Source organism: Pezoporus occidentalis, unplaced genomic scaffold, assembly GCF_034315485.1.
Source record: "Pezoporus occidentalis ecotype Australia unplaced genomic scaffold, CSIRO_AGI_Poc_V1 ctg21, whole genome shotgun sequence".
In the NCBI taxonomy this organism is placed as follows: domain Eukaryota; kingdom Metazoa; phylum Chordata; class Aves; order Psittaciformes; family Psittacidae; genus Pezoporus; species Pezoporus occidentalis.
This window is the reverse complement of record NW_026913964.1, coordinates 5,618,989-5,637,471: the sequence shown is the minus strand read 5'-3', so window position 1 is coordinate 5,637,471 and position 18,483 is coordinate 5,618,989.

Here is an 18,483-nt window from a genome sequence, read left to right as displayed (position 1 = left end):
TGGTTTTGAAAAGTTCATGATGGGCCATCTAGACAAGATGATCACTTTGTTTGTCAGCAAACAGGGATGGTGTCAGTTCATTCTTTTCTGTCAAAATGGTGAGGCCCTGAATGTTTCTTAAGAGCAAACTGAAGTTTGATTATCAGAGCATACTTTTCCATAACATATGAACAGCTACTCATAGAGCTGCTAGTAAGAGCTACTTATTTAAATAATGAAAAAGAGTGAAGCTCTTAATCATTTTCAGAATGCCATTATGTGACATAGTAAGTCAAACTTGAAGGACAGTAAACTTGGTCAGATTTTCTTGGCTCTCCTCAGACTCTCCTACCCACACATTAGGTAATTTCCCCCATCAGCTTCATAAACATTCCAGTATACTGTGAAACCCATAGGATTTGCCTTCTAACCACTTCTACTTCAAAGAGATCATCTACCTTATTTTTATATGTCCCATTTCCCTTTTTTGAATTCTTATCTCAAACCTTTCTTCCACCTAAGCAGGAGTACCATAAACACTTGAATTTTCCACAGAAAATCAACTAAGTTCTCAATCATCTCATATCCATCGTTTTGCTTACCACAGAACATATCGTAATGATTGTTTATTAAACAAACAATATTTATAGATTAACTGAAAATGGCAAAAACACTGAATAAAAATAGCAGTTTTATGATGAGGTGAATCTGGACAGCTCCACACACTTCCGAAGTAGCTACTTGACACAAGTTGTGGTTTATAGCATTTTAGAAGCCTGCTTTTGCTACTCTTATCATCAGAACTGAAAATGTTTCAATTACAGTACTATATGCACCCAAAGTGTAGTTGACCACTTTGCTTATCCTCCCCACTATGAGGGGATACAATTGCTGCCCACTTTTGTAATCCATACACAGATCTATCAAGTGCTGTTTCTCTAACTGTAGCAAGCCAAAGATGCATAAGGTGCAAAAAAAACCCCAACAAATCAGATTTTCAAAACCATAACAAGATGGCAAGAATTTTTCATCAATAATTACTAGTAAGTGATTATAGTCTTCGGTAGCTTGTTTTCTATGATTTTGTTGCTATTTTTAAAACACATGTGAATGATGTCACTGACTCATCACTTTAAAGTTACATAATATCTACCGTTTATACTAAACTGTACCTTCTGGATTTAAGCCTTCAGTAAGAATCTCACTCTCTTGTTGAAACAAAGAGTTCTGAGCCTGAAAGGCTACACAGAAAACTCCAAAACCAAATAACCACAGAAGCTAAATGAGAAAAATATATTTATTTATTGTTCTGCTTCTGAGTGCCGTAATAACCAGAATAATTTCAAGGCATCTCTGAATCTCTGTTTTGATTTTTCAATGATCTGTGACTTTTAAGTGCTCCTCTAGGTAAGGAATCTTCTTGTCTCCATGCTGGGCAACACTGGGCTTACTCTTCCTCCTATTCCCATGCTCACCAGTGACATTGCAAATAAAATATACTCTTTAGGCTTACCAGCAACATCCAGTTCCCAGTGTTAGCAAAGGATTGGAAAGAACCAGAATAAGTCACATACTTTTGACTTACACCCCTAGGTCGGCTTCAAATGCATTGCATAGGTCTGAATTATTATTTCAGCTTGCTTCCAAATTTGTAATTCTTTCCCAAAATGTGATGAGATTTTCTAAATGTAAACCAATCTACAAAAATGTGACTGGATAACAAATTTATCTTAAAACTTCTAGGAAAATTGATGTGTTGATACTGTACATGGAAAACTGTAAAAACAGTTTAATACTGTTTAAAACTCTTCAAGTGCCAAGTCTGGTGAATATTCCAACAAGATCATCATGTTCTTGAGAATTTTAGGGAAAATCAGATATAGCTTAAAAAAAAAAAAATAAATTAAAACCAGGTTTGCTTCTTATTTAAGCAGCTTTAAATCCTGTTGAAAAATGTTTAGGGTTCTTTTGCTTTGTCAGGCAGAAGCACACCTTTCTTTTCTGAGGGCAGGAGCAAGCAGCAGTGAAAAAGTTGTTTATTTACTATTTTGAAATCTAAGCTTAGGGCAAGAGCTACATAAGTTTAACATGATGATCATAGCATCCGGTCATCATTAAAGCAAAAACAGTAAGGAACAACAACAACATCTCTTTCTATTTTAAGAATAGTTTAATGGCAGACATGGGCTTCTACAGTGGCTCTCTGGCATTAACTGCTGCTGCAGATAACACTCTTTGCAAGCTCATCTTCACTCCTGTTTGCACTGAGGCTGCTACAAAAGATCCCACTTCAGCTCCAAGAGTTCAGGTCAGCAGTACAGGATGATTCTTCAGGGGTCTGGAGGAATGGAGGGAGTATACCTAACAGTGTGAGTCCGTAGCTGGATCTTGGTTGAGCCTTGTGAAAGAAGCTTTCAAGAGGTGTTAATTCCTTGTTGGGCAGTTTGGAGTAGGTTTGGGAGGGGAGTAGCTATAGCTGAAAGAATAAAAAATATTATTGGACTGTACTACCAAACAGGGCACTTACAGCTCCTATCATTCCTTCCTCCAGGTAAGAAGGAAAAGTAATCCCTTTAGGCCTTTAATTGCCTCCCTCTGCAGTCTGTCCTGAGCTGTTCTTTACACTCCCTTTCTTAAACAGTGCTACAGCTCACTCCTGAGAATAATTGCTCTATAATGGATGAAACTAACACCCCAAGTCTAAACCATACTCCAGTGCTGCGGGTTTGAAAAACAGATTTTTAGTAAAAGTCCATGCAAGTCTTAAATTTGACAGGTAAAGGAGAGCGACGGAGATAGAAACAGAAACAGAGAAGGGGAGACAGGCCAACACTGGAAAAGCACTTGCACACGTAGGTAGAGACTGATCTGAGCTCAGAGCAGATCAGCAGTGAACTAGCTGTTGGTCTCATGAGAGAGGTGGCTTATTAATTACAACAGTATCTCCAGCTATGGCTGCACAAACCCTAATCAGAGCTGTCCAGCTCAGCACGCCGGGGGAACTGATTGGTGGCAGCGTGCTTCTGTACAGGCAGAGTTAGGAAAGAAGAGAAAGGAAGCATCGCTAAGTTGTAAAATGAGACTGAAAATGCACTTTTTATGCTTTGAACCAACAGCACATTCTGCAAATCAGCACGTTCTGCACATTCTGATAAAGTATCCATACTTTATCATCACATCACCATTGCCACCGTTGTCTTTGTCTCTCATAATAAATTAATGGGGATTGGAAGTACAGCTTCAGAATATTTCTTCACAGACACTAAGCACCTGTGAAACTAGGTTGGCCTTGGATTAGTCACAAAGACAATACTTAGCTGCCAGGAAAGGAAATCCTGGTGTAAATTTTGAGTGAGCCTGATTCCGGTTAGAGAGTTTCATTGAAACCACATGAAACCATATGACAGTCAATGCCCTTTGTGGTATTTTGCTTTGAATATTGAGTTCATTTAAAACCTAAATTAAAAAGGAACCACAGTGCTTGGAGTCTATATGAAGTGACATTGCACTTGAGTCAAAATGGGCTAGTCCCATACATAGCCATGCTCAGTAATTCTGCTGATTCATTCTGCACACGCACAACTGAAAGCCATGATGGTGCTTTCACTGTCAGGAATGGAAGTCATATTTGAGTGTATTTTGCTAGGTGCAGCCAGACTTGAGTTCATTCAATCAGCACAAGAAACTAGAAATACGGGGCATGAACTAGCTCACCCTCACTCAGGGCCAGCTGACAAACTTTGAACAGACTCACCTGGTTTGTACAAAAGGAATGTGTCTACTACCCTAAGGCATTTCTTCATCTTTTCTTAGTGAACTTGCCCTTGATAACAGGAAGTGAGCTTCTGTATTTTGCTAGACAAATCAGAAAGACTCTTTTGTCTTAAACTATCTTTGTGGAATGAAAATAATCGTATTTGTCAATGTGCTTTGAGATCTGTGGGTAAGCAGTGTTACATCACTGAAATGCACAATCAATGATTAAATTACAACATAAATCCACAGTGCTGCTAACACTGTGTATATAATTAGAAGGGCTTTTAGAAGTTTGTTTACCCTTCAAATGAATATAGAACTTCTGTATATTATGAATAGTTCATAGCTCATAAGATTTTTGCTATTTATATGTTGATATTGCTCTGAATTAATATATTAGCAAAACCCCAGTCCTCTTACTAACTGTTCAGACTTTAACCTCTTTCCATATTTCTGTTCATCTTTGTATGTGCCGACTGTTGCCTTCTCTTTTGAGTTTAGTCTCTCCTACAGGAACTTTACAGCCATTTTAGCAGTTGCAGTTTTACTAAAAATCACCCCACAACCATTTCTTATGTCAGACACTGCTTCTGATGGAAAACTTTGAGCCAGCCTTTGGCTGCCCAGCTGGCAGAAGGACACTGGATGTCTCTTCATGCTGTGATGCCTTTTCCCCTGAGGAGAGGCTGTGGCAGGGAAATCTCCACATCTGACAAACTGGTGGGAGACACACCTTCCTTGGGAAACAAGGGAAGGTGCTGCTTCAGCCCCATGACCATCCAGCGAGGCTGCTGCACTGGCAGGTGCAGGGGGACAGGCCCTCCATGGCCAGTGAGGCCCAGCTCCTCACAGTCAAGGGCCCCTCTCCTGCCCACTTGGTCTTGGCCAGGCAGGCCCAGCCTCAGACCTGTAAGTGAGTTATAGTAATTAATTGTTATAGGTCCTTATATACCCTCAGCGAAAAAAAAACAACTTCATTAACTGCTGTACACTAGGCCCCAATCATGTGACTACTGCATTAGGAACACAACAAGCAAAGCCACATGTGATAAATTAAAATGTGCATTAAAAAGCCAGGGCTCTGCAGCACCGTGCACAGAACCTCAGCTCTGCATTTGTGTTTTTCAAAAGCTAAGAAATCCTGCTGAACGTAAAAGACCTAGAGCTCTGTGAGCCCCTGGGGGCCCTGAGAAAATGGTGGACCTCCATGGGAGGAAAGCCAGCTCTGTAAAGGGACAGTATAGATGTCAGAGCGGGTCCAGGGAGAAGTTGTTGGGATTCAACGCGTCCCTCTGCAGCTCAGCTGTGGTGCGGAGAGAGATGGCGTGTGACCACTGGGGACATTTGGCAGACCCTCCTGTGTTAGCCTCTTTCTGTTCCTGTTGTGGTCTGCATGAATAGCCATTCTGCTTAATTTAACCTATTTCTGCCTAAGTACATACTCTGGCTACTTACCCTAAAGCTAGGTCTGAGTAGTATTTGTATAACTAAGATTTTTTTGCATCTTCTAGTCATGCTGATTCATTTGCTATTTCTTGGCAATACTTTCATTCAAGAAAAATCCCTAGTGTAGTTACAGTTGTACAACATTAATGTGCAACTTGCTTACTTTGCTCTTCCTGGCAATATGAATCTGAAAAATCATATTTCATTGATATAAATTATATGTGCACAAGAAAGAATTGTTGCAGGAACTTCATCCACACAGATACAGGCAATTTAGACAGTAGCCAGCTTGTTATAAAGACTTCTAGCATAATATAAGACAGAATCAGGCTGGTAAACAGTTTAGGCTAGCATATCAGTAGAAGTCTGCTGCTGAAACCTGTACTGCGTGTTTTTCCAACATGGTAACATATCAGTTCCCAATTATCCATATTTTACGTTGCAATCCTTAACAAAGTACATTCCTTAATGAGCAGCATAAGTAAACTAGCTCAGCGCCAGATTCCAGTAGCAGGCGCCACCCTAAATAGAATTTAAATACTACAAATTAGAAGAAACTTTGGCAGAATCTAACAGTAAACACTATTCCAGTGTGTGTTTCTCCTGTTCTGTCATGTAAATACATTGCTCCTTCAGCCTTTTCCTTGATTGAGACCAAGGAATGTGATAGCATTCAGTGCAGTAAGTGGCTTCAAGATTTACATATACAGGAAATTTTGCCAGCATTTCTTTCAAATTACATGTTTTCCAAACATGGTTTAATATTGTTTTTTGTAATGTAAGTGTGTCTCAAGCTCCATCATGTCAGCGTATTGTCATCTACTACTGCAGAACTCTGGTGAGGATAGAATAAAACAAGATTAACGCCTTTCTCCATCTAAATACAAACAGGCTCTTCTTTGGAGAAATCTTATTAATTTAAGTGTTCCCTTTTACACTAGAATTCCTGATGGCAATCAAAACCAGAAGTGGAACTTCCAGAATAAAAATAATACATTTTAGAGAACTGTCTCCATGTCAAAGCACATTATGAATGAAATAACCCTTATTAACTTTTTGAGATGTCAAATTATTATTAGTCTCATTATTGGACCTAAGGTTACATAGTGATCTGTGAACAAGCCAGCAACCCAATCCACATCCACAGACTCATCTTGATCATAAGGCTTTCTTCTTAAAGAACTTTTTTTGCCTACTTTTGAAGACCACAAATATTCAGATATTCAACAGAAGATAAAATAAACACCAAAACAACATTTCTTATAGGAAAAAAATAACAAAATTAATTGAGGAAGCATTAGAGCTTTCACAGAGACAGAATATATAGTGCATATAACCACCAAAGTAACCTGGTGTAAGTTTTTTTTCAGATCATCAAGGCATAGATGATAGAGTATTACCTTATGCAGGTAAAATAAATATAAAAACTAAACCAAACTGTACCTTTCTTTTCTAAAGCTAACAGTAACTTCTCTGACAGATCATGCTTGCTCTACACAGTCTTATGTATGATTAGGCAAGTTCATAAGATAATCATAAAATTGTACAAATAAAATGCATTCAATAAGCATTTCACAAGATTTTTTTTGTTGAACAATATTGGATTTGCTGTTGTAGCTGGTGAGAAAAATCTTACTGCTATCCTACCAGGAAACTGATGGAATAAAGTTCCAGATACTCTCGTTATGGAGAAAAATTTTAATAATAACTGGAGCTCTGTCTCCTGCCTTTATTCATGCAAAAATCTCCTTTCCAAGGAAGGGATTAATTTCATGAATTATTATGGTCATGGCCACGTTGTTGTCCTATGTATAGCACTAACCCTAGACATATTTTTCATGAGGGGGGTGCTTTATTGAATGGTCCATTGCCAGTTAGTGCCTCTTGTGTTGTTTTTTTAGTTGTATTTGTATTTTCTTAAAACAATGTACTCCCTTTGGCTGTGATTCTCATTCCTTGCCAATACTGTAGCAGAGTTTTAGAAACGTTTCATGGCATCCTGTAGAGATGATCCTATATAGATAAACCTGGGATTATCTAGAAAGGCAATGGTAAAATTTTGCCACTAGGTGGAGCTTGAAGCTTCTGTCCGCAAGTGCAGTTTAATTTCCAGTCACTTAGCAGTTAGTTCCTCAACCTTTCCAATCCCGTAGCTAGGCAACTTCTAAACCATTTGAGGTAAATTTGGTTGTATAATCTGCTGTATGTTATAAATTCTATTAGAAGAGGTTTTTTACATATTGAGTCATGTTTGCTGTGACTGAAGTTGGATAATGATCAAAGAGAAAATAAAGACTTTCCAGATGTGGGACTGCAGTGAAACTTACGTAGTAAATTGCTCCACGTTTGGCTTTTCTAATGTTCTACCAAAAAATGGACAGATTGCACAGTAAATATGGCAGTTCTTGTAAAAGAATGCTATTTTATATTATTGTTGGGCTGTGGACGCTAATCACCTGAATCGATACTCTCATATGCTGATAGACTGATACATATGATAGCTATGCATCAACAGTCAGTGGCACATAAACAGTCCTTATGTCCTAATATATTTAATGTGCAGTAAACTGAAATGTTTCCTTTATGGTGCAAGCTGCATTAGTTCAGAAAGCCCTTGGAAATATGCAGCCTCACATATGGTAGCGTGGCATTTACTCTTCCGGTGCCACACGGGGTAGAAGAGGAGCTGCCTCATTCTAGTGGAGAGCTCTGGTGTGGTAATAACTTGACCTCACTAGGGAATCAGGAAATCTCGCCTGATTATTGCAAGACACACATCTCCTTTCCTAGCAGGAAACCTCTTTCCTGTGCTCTGTTCAAACATGATATGAGCTTCACTGTCTGAAAAATGTGGCACATTGAAACTTGAACTAAAGTTTGGACACAAACACTTAATCATAGCTCTTAATTTATGCCTCTTACAGGTAGGTTGAGCTTTTTGACCTTTTAATAATACTGGAAGGATAAGGGAACTCTCAAGTAAACCAAGCAACATTTATATTTAGGGCAATAAATAATGTGCAGTGGTAAGATTAGGACTTTAAACCAGAATGCCCTGGCAATGCACTGTTCTCAGGGAAGACTCCCTCAGGAACGTTCCAGGAGGAAGAACACATTCAATGCAATGAGCGGAAGCTTGACTGGCACAGAGCCAAAAGCATCCCATGAAAAGGTAGAGGGTCAGAAAAACTTCTCAGAAGAAAGCAAGAATGTATAGCTATTTGTTTCAAAGATGTTATTTGGCCTAACAAATAGATTGAACCATTTAGATAGGGAAAAACCTGATAGTAAGTAGGTGTAGAGGTAGTAGTGGCAAAGCGGTGCCTGGAATTACACACTGTTTATGTAAGCATTTGGGGTCATAGTTTTGTACAACAAAAATATTGCAGCAGTCAAGCTTGTAATTAAAAGGTTTTCATCTAATAAAAACTGACCTGAAAGGGAAGCAGCTCAAGTTACCAAGCAACAATTTGCAATGGATCAAAGCAAAACTAGATAGTGCCTGTCTCTGGGGAGGAAGTTCTGCTGATCTGGCAACAGATAAATTGATTCTCAGTGCTCTTTCATAATCTTTGACCACTCCCTTTGTCCTGTCAACCATTATTTCAGTTAGAGAGTAAGAATTGCTTCTTGCAGTAGCAAAGTGTACATTCTGCAGAACATTTATAAATGTCTTCCCAAGTGAACTAGAACTTAGTGTGTTCTTGAAACCTCTAAGTGCACATGCTCTTTTCTGCACATGCATTTTCGAACCTTTTACAGATGTTAGTGTCATTGCAGAGCAAGATTTCACCATGACTAATTTGTCTAATTTGCTAGTTAAAATTATGTAAATTTGGTATAACAAATGAGGCCTATACTGCATGATTTTGTACCTTTGGCATATGTTGTACTTATATACAAGATTTCCTTTGACAACAAAGGCCTATGGGTGACAGTGCTCTCAAGATGAGACTTGGAACTTGGACTTTCATCTTTCTGTAATCTCTACTTTAATACGACATCAGCAATGGTGGTATAAAACCCTGACAGTATTGGGGCTGCTTTTAATTGTTACAAGATCTGGTACAGTGCATAGAGAATAGTTAAGTAGTAGATGTTTTCCCTTTTTAAGGAATAAACATCTTAGCTTTCAGGAAACATTCTGTTTGTAAAAAGCCGAAGGCATCAGTTCATTTGAGTGCCTAAAACTCTACCATTTTGAAATAGAACAATTACTTCAGAAGTTAGTTTGGAAGCTATTAAAGTAGCTGGTCCATTATGCAAGCCTGAGAATAGTACATACAGTAAGATTTGGGCACATTAAATTATGTTTAGATAGGGTAGATTTTCCTGAAACTAGTCTTTAGTGTAGTCTGAGCAGCAGAATTTATGAAGATTATGAGGTGCACACTTACACATAGTGACTTATAAAGGCAAATGTATTTCAAGCACTTCTTTCTTTACAAGTTCATGAGTTTTTCCACTTCACCTTTCAGCGTTTTACCCACCTACCTCTTGAAAAATTAGATAGTCTTAACATTTAACTGCAAAGTACATGCGCTTAAGATAAACTTAATACCTTTTCTTCCTTTATCAGTGTAACATTTGGCAGGTGAGGTTCTCTTGTTTGGTGAATCTGTTACAAGAATCTTAACGTAATTCATTGATATGTGCATGCCTGAATTGCTTGGATATGTAGTACATTGATTTGAATCAAGTGTACAGCTGTACTAGAATGTTGGTCACTAAATTTGGGAGGACAGCTCTTGGCACTCCACAGTTACATATGAAAACTTCTATTATTCAGATAGTAAATGGCAGTTGATGCTTTCTATTTAAGTTGCAAATACAGTCATATATTGACTATGTTGAAGACATCTGAAAAAGATACCTTCATCTCTCTTTTATGGGAACATAGCAGTACATGTGGTACAGGTCCTGCTAGGAGGCTGATGGAGGCAGCTCTTCTCTTTAGTCTTGGTCCTCAGATTTTGATTGAGCTGGTTTTGTATGAAGTTTGTATACTGTGAACACAAAGACTAAGGTTAGACCTTCTTTTCTTGTGTCTTCTGCAGTCTCTTCCCTATTCTGAGATTTTCTGTAAACCACCACATTAACAGGAGCTGAAAGCCTTTAATATTCAACAATGAGCCTTAGTAACTCCAAGCTGAAGCCCTAATACCTCTGCCTTACTACTCAGACTTTCTCCGATTTCACTGTTCTTTTATCTTTGCTATTTTTATCTTGGGAAAGACTGACTACTTTTTCAGTTTAATTAACTGATAAATCTACAATCCAAGCTCCAGCTCTCACATTTTCACTTACTGCTTTAATTCTCTCACTGTTGTATTTACAACTCTTCCCATAAAAAAAAAAAAAAAAAAAAAAAAGAAGAAGAAGAGAATAACAAAATGCAAAACTACTTTCCCTCTTTCCTTGGCCTAACTTCTCACCATACTCTTTCCACACTTTCATCTCTTGTCTTTTTGTCTTATGCAGAAATAGAAGTCTGATATCTGATTGTCCTTCCAATTTCTCTAGAGAGCCCAGTGCACACATCCCATCCCACTGATTCCCACCCCTCTTATTTCTCTTTCTCACTCTTGTTCAGTGGCTCATAAACATCTAGTCATGTGTATGTTTCCCATCCAAAAAACTTGGTTTGTTCCTAGTTACTTCTCCAACTGCTTGCTGTCCTTCATCCAATTTGATAAGCTCAACAAATATTCATTGATTATATCCAAACAATTGAGGCTTTATACATTTTTCTTCCAATTCTGTGCTAGATGTTCCTAGTTTCTTGCCATGGCACTCTGGTGAAAGTGCTCCCATGTAAGCCTACACTTACATCTTCCCAGCTAAAACTCAGGATTAGTATTACAACTTCATTCTTTGTGCCTCGGTAACCATTTTTGATACTATCAAACATGTACTTCTTGAAATCCTCTCTCCTCTTTGCTTCTTTGAGACAAGTATGGTCACAGTTCCTTTGAATTGCATGCTCTCAATACATTCTTCACGTCTTCACCAACAGACTTTTCAGATTTCAGTTTCTTTTCTCAGTTTGCACCTTAACTAATGGCAGCCTAATGCAAAAAAACAAGTTCAGTTACTTTGCTTCACTGATGCTTCACAGTGATATCTGCCTTTTGTTTACTAGAAATTGATTTCTTATCCAAACTAGAATTTCACCCTGATGTATCCATAGGAGTCCAGCTCAAGCTTAACATGATTAAACCAAAATTTATTATTCCATCCCCATAGCCTTCCTTACCACTTTATTATTCTTCCTGAGCAATACCACATCCTGCCCGTTCAAGCTGATAACCTGAGCAATTTTTTCAATTCTGGTCTCTCTATAAGATTTCATATTATTTCAGTGCTTATTAGGTTTTGTTCATTCTTTCTGCATAATTAACATCATTCTGTCCACAAACAGAGAAAACTCTTGTTTGTCTATCACATTGTATTCATTTTTGCTTTCAGACATCTCTCATGGTTTTCCTTATGCAGGTTTTTACAGCTGGGCACCTAGACAGAATGTTTTCTGCAAAATCCTTTCCCTAGGTCAGTACTTGACCATGTCTAAGCTTCTGTACTACACTCAAATACTTTGCATGAAATTCTCAAGCTCTTCAGAAGCTCTGCCTCACTATCTGGGGATATAGTGTCCTGACATTAACTGGTCTATTAGCTATTAGCTTCTAGTCTATTAGATAATAGCTTCCATTTGACTCAGAACCATTTTTAATATTTTACATATTTGTGTTTTATCTCATACTGTTTCTCATGCTTTAGAGGGAGTCCCTATGGCCATTCAAATATGTTTATAAATGCAAATGTATTATCCTCTTTCAAAATTAGAAAAGGTGGGTTGTGGTATAGTGGCTGAAACTGCCATCTGTCTTTCTGAAGAATACTGTCTCATTATTTCGCTTATACTTCTGTTATCTTTTATTTCATCTTTACACTGGAAGATGTGGAAATTAATTGGTTTGGGTTTGTGTTTCAGCAGCATCAAGCACAGCTGGGACATGATGCTAGACTAGGACTCTTACACATGACACCAATATAAATAAATAGCTGTGGTAATATATTTTTATGCCAGAAAGTGTTCTCTCAAACCTAATTCCATCTCCTTGTAGGGCATTATGCGCCATAAATACAAATGTAAAACTGGAGAGTTTTCAAAAGTGGCTTAGGAAATAGATTTTGTCCCAAGAAATTGAAGGGAGAAGCATCAATTTTGTTTTGTCGTTCTATCTGTGTTCTGCATATTTGCAATTGCAAGCCTGAAGAGGAAATTTAGCTTCCTTTTTATTTCCTGTTGTGCTGATATCTAAAAATGCATAGAGTAGCAGACCTGACCAAACAAAATTCAGTGGGAAAAGCCCTTTTCTGGTGATAAATATTACAAACTTTCTACTTTCCAGGAGAAAAACTAATATTTTTATTTATTGCTTCCTGAGGGTTTTTTGTATATGTTCTTATCAATATGCATGTTGCTATGATTATTAAACAACAATGTCAGAAGTTAATTATATGCACCAAATTTTGCATTTATATTTGCAAGTATTACACAGATCGGATTCTGAAACAAACGAAGACTGACTAGCTGTTACAGATGACTATCCTATAATCTGGAGAATCAATTATTTTGAATACAGCATACCACATAGTATCTATGAGCTAAAAATGAATAATAGATCACTGACTATTCATAAAAAGTTTTTTATGAGTATTATATTTTTAATTTTTATGAGTAGAATTTCAAGTATTGAACACTATTCAAAGTTGTGCTACCTACAAACTAAGAAATCAGCTATTGAATGTTTTCATATCTGCAGAGGTTTTGATGCTTTACATAAATCCTTGCTAATGAGGTTGCATTTCTGAGAAATAAGAATTATCTTAGCTTTGTTTTCCAGGTGCATTTAAGCATGCCATCCTATGTTACGACATGTTAAAGATTCTAAATATGGAAAATCTATTATAATTTTTTATATATTTATCTGTGATTATAGGGCAGGCCAAAGTAATTACTTTTTCCAGAAAAGGACAGAAATACAGAACACTTATATCATTCTCTTGGCCTGTTTCTGTGTCAGATCTGCCTAAAATGCATACTGCATTTGCCATCATTTATGCTGTTAACATATTTATACTAGGAAAACTTTGCACTTGTTTGTCATGTCTTGCACCAACAGGACGTGATTTGGCAAAGGTATTTCTTACAGATAATAGGGAACTGGCAAGCATTGTGACAGAGAGGCATGGTTTATAGCCAGTTACTTTTGAATTGTTCCTCCATCTTTATGCTCCGTCTTCTCTAGAACTGAGCAAGAGTGGAAAAGAAGACTGTAGCTTCCTTCTGCCTATGACTCAGAAGCCCAGTTCGTGTTTAGCTGTTGTAGTTCCCTCATATTCCATGCTTTCTTATAAAATATTTTCAAATGGTAGATTTATAAAATATATAAACAAATGAAATCATTCCCAGAAATTACCAAGCTTCACAGTTCTAGGCATAGCAACCTTTCATGAATTGTGGCTAGATGATTTGGAAGAAGATAATAGCTGTTTGGGGTACTTCAGGAAGAGAACCAGTATTCTAGGACATTGCTAAATCAGAAAAGTTGTAATCAGGATTTAGTAGAAGGACAGATGCCTTAAACATAAATGACACATCTGTTAATCATTTGAATGTCCTTATTACTGTGACAGAAGTTGGTGTCATCATTTTTCTTGTATGAGAAGACTTTTTAGTTAAAAATTTTAGGGGAAACCTTATAAATCTCAAGAATGAATGTAAAGATTCTGTGGGATATTTCTAGATATATTTTCTTTAATGTAGGTGGGTTATAGCAAGAGAATGGATGAACAATTGTGCATCTTTCTTCATGCAGAAATCTGGAAAAAGATTTTCATGTTCCAAAAATGATTAAGTACCACTTGGCATTGACATCTGTGAGATTCTTGAAAGGCTGAATGGAATACAAAATGCTTATTCATTACTGTGTATAAGGAATTTTTCCAAGATGGTCTCAAGTTCTTACCAAAACTTCAAGGTTTGCCAGTGCTAACCAATTCTCAAATGTTTTCTCCCAAGTCAGATAATTTCTAGAAACCAATCTATAACATTTATCAGAAATTCTTTCAGCCCTATTCAGCCAGCTTTCACTGCCATTGCCTGAAAGCACGAGAAAAATCACATGATGTGCCCTAGTGTACACATGAGTTATTAACTTGGTTGGGGTTTCAACCAGGGAAGCTTCTGCCGGATAGTCTTTTGCTTTTACCAGGAGATCATATGGCATGCATATGCAGTCTATTTATCAGGGAGCTGTCACATTACAGCACATTACAGAGGAATCCTCTCATCTGAGGAGCACTTATGAAAAATAAACAAAGACTCTTTAGCATAAATGCCATCTGAAAAATCACTTACATTTTTTGTTATCCCAGCAAATTAATTTAAGTTGCTTGGTTACCTTATGATGCCCTCATTATCATTTACAAATATCCTAAGATCCTAAGTATCCTAAGTTTGAAAAAGAGATTAAAAAGGGATAAAAATAAGTGAAAAAAGTAGATTAAGTAAATCAAAATGAACCTTGTGATGAAGTGAGAACTTTTTTTATGGTAAATGCAGTGAGAGATACTCTTTAGCTAACTTTAAAGTGTATTACTTTAACTGCATTTGGTTTTGCTATCACATTAACTTGTTGTAGAAATATGACAATGGTGTGAGATGTGCATCTTATTCAGCATACAGTGATAATAGGCCAGTCTATGAAAGTATTTTTTAATACATTAGTTTTGTAATACTTTTATGTTATTTCCCCAAATAGACTAGTCCCTTTTTTCAATATTACAAGTAACTCAAATCACTGTACATACGTACTAGCACAATATTTATCGTATGACTGGCAAACATACCCTTATGGCTTTGCTCACTCTATAACAAGTACAGCTCTAATGAATACAGGTGGAGCAGAGTGATTTGGATGTAAATTACTATTGTGTGTTTCCTTGACACTGAGTAAGGAAAATGGTTTCTTGTTTGGGAGCATTGACAGGCACTAAAGACCTCAAGTGAAAATTTATCTTTTCTTAAAGCAAATTCAAAGCTTGTTTTAAAGTGGGTAGGAGAGTGGAAAGACTATTGTAGATTTTGGGTGGATCTTGATCCCCTCCAAATGTCTTTTATCTGAAGTAGATGCCAAAACAGAAAATAAGCTAGTGCTTGACAGTTTTAGAAGGTCAGATCTGACTTGATCTAGTCTGACCTGATCTGACAGCAACCCACTGCTGTTAATACTCATGTTATATAACCTACAATTGCTGACCATTGCTGATAGCAATGTGGAAGGTGAGTAGTACATTGTTAATGGTGGACAATATGGATTTTCTTTGACATCCACATAGTATAACAGGGCCTACATTTGAATTTGAAGTTAACATTAGATCTTCAGTTCTGAACTATTACAATCTAGGCATCATAAGGCTTAATTTTTATGCATGTATTTTCACCCTAATTTTTCTAAACTTTTTGAAGAAGTGATCTGAGTATGTTTCTAGCTTAAAAGACCACTATTTTTTTATCTAGTAATTTAATTGCTCCATCAGATTAAATCACTGTTTAGTTAGTATCTATCAATGTACAGTCATCTCTCCAATTCTTTTTTGATAAGATAACTTGATAGATTAAACCTATTATTGTCAGTCATGTTTCTTACCCCTGAACTAATTTTTCATGGATTTTTCTTCGTACTCTTTTCAATTTGACAAGATATATCCCACAGTCTACTATGCAGGGCAAGCAAAGCAATCAGATGTGAGGGAAAAAGGCTCACCTAAGAGCAAGTAAGAATTAGATGTAGAGCATAATAAAGATGCATTATAATATCAGTACACATGTTTCTGATTTCAGAAGTCTCAGCACTAAGGGAGTTGGCTATTTTTTTGAGGGCTTTTTTTCACATAAATGGACCTTTTGAAAGAAAAATACTGCAGTCGGCCCACTTGTCATTCAAAACTTTGAGAAAAATGGCACTAAGGTACCCATTGTACATACAGAAAAATGAACCAAGATCTAACAAGGAAACTTAAAGTTTAGTGCAGTAGTTGTAAAATCCAAAGATAGCACATTCAACTTGCTATTGCAGTATTTGCCCTGCAAATACCGGTCCAAAAGGGGTTGTTGACTTGGAGCAGAACACAGGTACCTGTCTGCCCAAGGTTTCTGTGTTCCAGGTTCCTAAGGAAACTGTAGACCAGGGAGCATTCAGATCTGCCAAAATTGAACCAATAGATCTATAATATGATCAGAAGAGACAATATGAAAGAGTTGATTTTTTTTTTTTTCTGTTCAGTTCCTTAGGTAACTGCATCCTGTTGGAAATCCAGTGTCTCTTCACTTAGTCGATCACCGGTAGTTTAATTTCTTCAGTAAAATCTGCCCACCTTTAATGTGTAACTTAACAATCATAATAGGGACACCAGAAACTGATGGCTTTGCCGACTGCTTTAATCTAAAATGAAGAGTGCATCCAGAATTATTCCTTCTCACTGAAACATCCATCTTTTAAACATCTAAAAATTGTTTTTGATGGATGATATGCATTAGTTCTGTTCTTCTGATAACATTTGAGGAAATATTTCACTGGAATTTAAAAGACATTGCTGTATGTTCAGTGTTACTGAAAGCAAGGACAAATTGACAAAAAAAAAGAGTATATCAGAGTCTATCAGGTTATCAAGGTCTTATTGGTACAAAGATGGATTTGCAGTTTTGATACGTGTGACTGCATAAACTGGACCCTCTGAGCAAAAGAGGAGAAACAGATGGTGTATTCTGAAATGTAAAATTGCTACCACATTGTGAGAATACTGGGGGCAAACACATGAGAAATAATATTTTATGCAACTACACCATGTTATATATTATCAAAATGATATAAAAAAAATTAAATATACTAAGCTAACAGAGGTAGAAAGAACACAAGAATTTTCTATATCTTCATGTTAGGCCTGAGCAAGAAACTTCACTGCATTTTTGAGATTATGCATGTTTATTTTATTTTATTTTGGGTGACAAAGATCACAAAGCTAGAAAAAACCCACAGAATATTTGTGACACCAATTTCAGAAAACCAGCTGTTTGTGGTAATGTGGTAATGTAGCTGCTGCTGAAAAAAAAAAAAAAAAAAACAACAAAAAAAAAAACCAAAACAAAACAAAATGCTGAAGAAAAAAATCAAAGTGGGGGACATTATCATTATCTAGGTTGCCTGCGTATCAAAGTGAAGAATAAATGCCAAGCAATGACAAGGACCACTAGGATAACAAGGCACAAACACAGGCCTGTTATGATTATAGCCAAATGTCACTGTAATAAATGTGTTCTAACCAGTTTTAGAGTAAAAGTAAGCCTTATCGACAAAGTTGATTGTTATCAGATGGTCTTCAAGATAGTGCTTTTAGTGGCATGTATTAGATTTGAGTGAAGATTGCCTGTGGCTCCATTATAAATGTGCTTTAATGCCACTCTGCAAATGATTCAGTGGTTTACACAAGCTGTCTGCCAATATGCAACTCTTCAACCTTATGCATTCTGAATATTTGGGTATTCATAGACAATATAAAGAAAAGATTCAGACTGGAAACATACACAGTACCACTGTTCTTTTGTTAGTTACTAATCTTGATTTAAGCAAACTGTTTGACATATTGGTAGAAGAGGCTCTGGATATCAGATGTAAAAAAATAATATGGATTTTTGCAGATAAATGCAATCTAGAATATATTTCTAACATTACACTAACCAAATGAGAACTGTTATATTTCATTTGATAATACAGCCTCTATAAGAATCTATGGTCATCATCATTTGCTCTTAAAATCAGCTGCTAACGCAATGTTTCCATATGTTGGAATTTTGATAATCTGTGTAAATTGTGCTTACTGTGAACAATTTAACACCCAAACAAATAAACAAAGAAGATTAAAATGTAACAGAGCAGGTTATAAAATTGCATATTTGAGAATAGTATTTCTGAATTTTTTATAACTTTTCATCAATATGGTGTTCAGCAGTCTCGTTAATGTGGTGTGCAGCAGACAAAATTAAGGATACAGATGAGTAAGGCTTCACATACTTGTTAATTACCTCTACTATGTGGAGCAGTTTAAGTAGAATATTCCAAATTCCAAAATATTTTCTATATAGAATAGCAGGAAAGTGTCTGGCTCTCCTCTCTCTGCTGTGCTTACTGGAGTTATTAATTGACATTGGATTTGGCATGTATGGTTTCCATAAAA